Below are 6,000 nucleotides of genomic sequence, written 5' to 3'. Positions count from 1 at the left end.
ACTTTGATTCTCCTGACCGATTCAGTCAGGCAGAAGGACCAAGCCTTTAAGGCTCTGTAGGGTTTATAAATAGGACTTGGATATCTTATTATATTTTTGTATTACAAAGCTTCAAAATACATTCTAAGCATTATGTGGCTTTTGTTTGGATGGTAGTTTAGCACATCCTAGATATTAAATTACAGTTATCCAAAAATTATCTTTCAGAAGAAGGTAACTTTTTCCCTTTCAAGTGAGATACACATTTTAGGTCATGATTTATAAGGGAAGATCCATATTGCTGAGTGCTTAATGAGTATCCTTGTCTGAAAGGGCATATACAACACACAGCATTACCTCTGGGGAGCAAAATTCAATTGCTCCCCATTTACATCCATGTTAAGTTTAGGTGGAAAATAAATAAAAAAATAAAAAATAAAAATAAAAACAAATAAAAATTTAAAACCCCACAGCAACAACAACAATAACAAATGACAAAGACTGCACACCCAGATACGTGTCCAAACAAGACCCTATCAGGTAAGTGTAAAATAAAGTAACATGTATTGCAGAAATAACAAAATCAGGAATATAATCCAGGTTTGGTAAATCCTACTGCACCATATTCCACATCTGATTGAATATCTAGAAATAGATATTCAGATATTGTCTAGAAATAACTCATTGGTCATTCCACACTGACATTCTTGACATTTATTGTCCAACAGCATTGTTTTATCAACCAGAGTTATAGGGTCTTTAAAAACTGGAGTTTACAAACTTTGGAACACATAAGCTTTGCTCCATCTGGATTGTAAAATGGCTTACCAGGCTCTACCAGTTCCATACATGCATTGACCAATGTAAATAACTGGCTTCTAATGGTGTGTTGGTATTAGATAAACACAGTAAGAAATAACCTTACATCTGAAAATATGCAGGCCAACAGTCTATTTAAGTTGAAATTGTCAGTACTTTGCAGAGAGCTGACAGGCTTGGAATGAACCTTATTGTATCCTAGAGGGTGTGCTGGAGAGCTCTTTCTATGAGCTGGGTTCAAAGCCATGTGACTGAAGATGTGTTTGAAAAACACTTATATATAGCAAATTGTTCCTGCTTTTGTCTTCTGCTAAAAGAGAAATGTCAAACAGACGATTTTAGCAAGAAGGATGATGAAACTTAATGGTAACTCAATCATATGGCAATAATGGCTGAGCTCCGTTCCACAGTGCCTTTCCATTTACTTAATGGCTGCTTCCAGACTGATATGTAATAAAAAGTTGTCATTCTTACTTCAGCACTATATTTTAAATCTGTTTTAGTGTATCTCTGAAACACCAAATCAATGTTTTCCAGTTTGTAATATTATATCACTTTCATTCAGTAACAACAGTAAGAACATGGACAAATTTGAACCCATGCACAAGCAAGCTTTTAAAAGAATAAAGAATGCTGAATGCTAATGCTGCTTGCCCACCTTGCATAAAATTGTTGTTGCTAAATAATACAGAATGATTCCAATCTAATCAACTGTATCTTATGTAAAAATTCAGCACCTATTTTTATTTGAATTTGATTAGTTGTGACTTATCAAAGTGCTTTGACTTGCATCTAACTAGTTCTATTTCATCCTTCAATGAATTTATATTTTGTGCTTATGTTGTGTAAGGTCTTGCCAAGAATTTGTTCGTATTAAGTACTCTAAACTGTATATACAGACTCAGAGATATTATGCTTTCAAATCCTTGAAGATGCATTCAGAGATCTGCTTCAAGATCACCTTTTTCACCAATAACCAAAAGAATGAAATCTTACTGTGACTATGTTAAAATCCTTTAGGTTATTACTCAATACGCCACTAAGGAGAATATCATGACTACAGACCATAAATAAACTTTTATTTCTTCTTAAAGAAAAGTAATTGCCTTGTTTAGAATTGAAAGAAAAAACAGAAAATCAACTGGTAATCTCTCACTGAGGAACACTCATTTCAATGTCATCAGGCTTAGAAAAGAGATTTTCTTTCTGTCTGTGAAATATACATGCTTGCAGCAACGTTGCATGTGACAATACAAGCAGTCCCATCTAAGGTGTGGAAATGGTGAAATAAATCAAGCTTTAGACCCCCTTAAGATACTGCAGTTGCTCCTGTAATTGGTTTGATGGCTCTAAAATGGATTGATTTCTTTCTGAATCTCTGATCTTAGTAAGCCAATGAATCAGAGTGCCTAACAAGACTATATCATTTATTGCTATGTATAGCTAAATTTGTTGACAGGTTTAAGATTAATAAAGTTTGCACATCTGTATTCCCTTTACTATACTCTGGAGCTTATCCTTTCTGTTTGAAGGTTTAAATTCAAAATCTCTAAAAGTATCAAAGCATGGACACACACTCTCAGTGACTTATAAACTACTTACTACTCTAACAATTAACAATCACAACCTAAATAGGTCATTAAGGGCTCATCTATAGGGCACTTCTTTATAGTTCAAGGTGGTCAAAGACAAAGGGCTGATATTCATGAGTATTGCTTTCTCACTGAAGCCACTGTAGGCTACTGGTGTCAAAACCCTGTGATAAGCAAATGAAAACTTTTAATTAGATACTAATAAATATTGGCTGTTTAAACCTCAGACCCAGGTGTAAGGATATTAACCTGGAAACCTCTCTAATGGCTAAGGAATTTGTGAGTAATTTGTTGCAACTGTTCTTTCAGAAATCAATGCACAGTTTTTACTGTATTTTATGAGAATGGTATAGTGCTTCTAAAGACCCTTTAACAGAGGTCTCTCCAGTCAGAAGCTGTAACTCATGTTCCCTGACCACTGATAAAAAATAGCTTCAGTGCTGCAGCACTGGGATTTGGAAGAATGACCTGTCGAGCTATGCTTCCACAAGAGGAAAAAAAATCAATACTACAAGAGGAAGACATGGAAAGAGCATTTGAAGAGCATATTAGGGAAATGTTTTGCAGTGGATATTGTCTGGATGATTAACCTATGTCATAGGTGAGATAAAAGATGCAAAGGCAGAATAAAATCATCTCTGTTTTCAGTTTGTGCTAATAGGTTACACTACATATAAAGTCACAGATAAAGTCCAAATAGAGAAGATGTCACAGAGTAAAAGAAGTCTTCATCAAGAAGCCTTTATTTAGACATAAATCCTATTGGTTAAGAGAAAAGTCCTAAATCCAATAGGACAAATAGTACTATATATCACCTGGACAAATGGGAGGCTGATTGGTCAAAACAGGGTGAGGATATAGTTGCTTCCAGTTCTTAGGAAGTATTTTTTTCCTTTCTGACAGTAATTTTGCAGTATTGTGCATTTTTTTTGCTTTAACTTCAGTCTCATCATTGCAATATTGTCACTTTGCGTGCATCTGGTAGTGGCTTTGGCTCTGTGCATGCGCCAAAAAAATTCTTTTGATGTTTGTGGCTAAAAGAAGCATTTTCTCCAGAAGAATCAGAATCAGAAATCTTCTTTACTGTGGAGTACAAAAATAGCTCTCCTTAGTATCTCTGTTACAGGAAAGGCCATGTCCTTGCAGATATATCTAAGTTGCTTCATTTCCTCAGGTCGTCATGTTAATTGAAGTAAAAAATATTTGGACAAGATTCTTAAGTGCTTGACATATATGCACAGTTCACAATGAATGAAATAGAAAACTAAGAAATCAAATTCTAGTATTAGGAAATATTCCTTTTCTTCCCTAGTCTGGATCACCAGTGAGTGGCTCATTAAAAGCAATTAAAAAAAAAATCTCTATTTGTTATTTTTAACATGATTATTTCAAAATAAAACCAAACCAAAACAGGCAAGAGAGAGAATATTTTAGGTAAAATAATCTTAATTTTAAAAAATATTATTCTTAGCCAGAGTAAATTGGCATCGCTTCATTGATTTTAGCTGTCTAGATGAAAAATTGGCCCTGTACAATGCCTAATACCAAAGTTTGCCTTTTTTTTTTTTTATTTATAAACACTAAGAAATGACCTTCAACAGTTTAGGCAGGGAATGGCATACCCACCCACACATCCAGTCACACATGTACTTGCTCAGCTATTAAAACAAGACCTAGCTTCAGCCTAGTTCCAATACCACACCAGGGAACCCATGTTTTCATCTGGCAGAGTACTGATTGGCTCTGTATAGAGCCTCTCTAAGGGAAATACTTTTGCAGGATGGGGTTATCAAGTGAATGTCAGAATATGAGCATGTAGCAGACTATGTAACAAAACACAGAACCAAATAAGGAAAAAAGAGTACAGGATGGCACTGGAAAAAAAAAATTCAAATGCTGGAACTGATTATCATTCTGAGGTCAATAGATTTATGGTTAGCGCAGTCACAAAGGATATGCTTTTAGCTGGCTACTATTTGAATTATTGATGCAACTGGTCTACTAGAAATGCATTAAAACATTATTATTTGTAGCTCAGTTAATTGAAATGGTTAATAAGGATGGGTTCAAAATTATCACTCTGCAAGAGATACATATTCTTAATGTGTACCACACATTAAGCACAAACTTCATGTATCAGTGACACCCTCCCTACTTCCCCACCCCCTCCCCTTTGATTAAGCATTATTAACTGTCAGAATACACATGCCTGATTTGAGTAAGAACTACATGTATCAATCACTCACAGACATGCATTCAAAAGTAAACATAGTTCACTATGTTACTGATATTCCAAACTGTGGTACAATCATAGTATAGTCTGTATAAGGGAGACCAGAAATGGACAGTCCATAAAAAAAAAGATCATGTCTTGATCAATGCTCACATTCTTATGGTAATATTTTCTTTCTATGTCTAGGCAAAGAAAGGCAAGCTGGATTTGTTGGTATGAGGTGTCACCTTTAGTTAGGTTTCTATAAACATTTGTCAGTACCTACAGAACCTCCTCAGATTTTGGGAGGTGTGAAAATATGTAGATTACAGCAAATTTCTCTCTGTTTTGCTGTTATTTAAATCTTTAATTCTCAGTGTGGTTTCCTATGAGGAACGGCTGAGGGAACTGGGGTTGTTTAGTTTGGAGAAGAGGAGGCTCAGGGGAGACCTTATCACAGAATTTTCACAGAATTTTCTAGGTTGGAAGAGACCTCAAGGTCATCGAGTCCAACCTCCAACCTAACGCTAACAGCCCTCCACTAAACCATATCCCTAAGCTCTACATCTAAACGTCTTTTGAAGACTTCCAGGGATGGTGACTCCACCACTTCCCTGGGCAGCCTGTTCCAGTGCCTCACAACCCTTTCAGTGAAGAAGTTCTTCCTAACATCTAACCTAAAACTCCCCTGGCTCAACTTAAGCCCATTCCCCCTCGTCTTGTCACCAGGCACGTGGGAGAACAGGCCAACCCCCACCTCGCTACAGCCTCCCTTGAGGTACCTAAAAAGAGCGATAAGGTCACCCCTGAGCCTCCTCTTCTCCAGGCTGAACAAGCCCAGCTCCCTCAGCCGCTCCTCGTAGGACTTGTTCTCCAGGCCCCTCACCAGCTTCGTCGCCCTTCTCTGCACCCGCTCAAGCACCTCCATGTCCTTCTTGTAGCGAGGGGCCTTCTTATTGCTCTCTACAACTACCTGAAAGGAAGGTGAGGGGAGCTGGGCATTGGCCTCTTCTCACAGTGATAGGACCAGAGGGAATGGCCTCAAGTTGTAGCAGGGGAGGTTTATCTTGGAAATTAGGAGACATTTCTTCTCAGAAAGAGCAGTCAGGCATTGGAATGGTTTGCCCAGGGAGGTGGTGGTGTCACCGGTCCTGGGGGTGTTTAAGGAAAAGTTGGACCTGGCACTTAGCGACATGGTTTAGTGGGTGACAGTGGTGGTAGGGTAATGGTTGGACCAGATGATCTTGGATGTCTTTTCCCAGAATCACGGAATATTAGGGACTGGAAGGGAACTTGAAAGCTATCTAGTCCAATCCCCCTGCTGGAGCAACCCTAATGATTCTATGATTCTATAACAACAGAAATCCATGCAGGCCATAGAGGCAAGCTAAGACTGCC

This window comes from Netta rufina (assembly GCF_964035555.1).
Source record: "Netta rufina genome assembly, chromosome: 1".
NCBI lineage: Eukaryota > Metazoa > Chordata > Aves > Anseriformes > Anatidae > Netta > Netta rufina.
The sequence above is the reverse complement of the archived record's forward strand: the minus strand, read 5'-3'. Positions refer to the sequence as shown.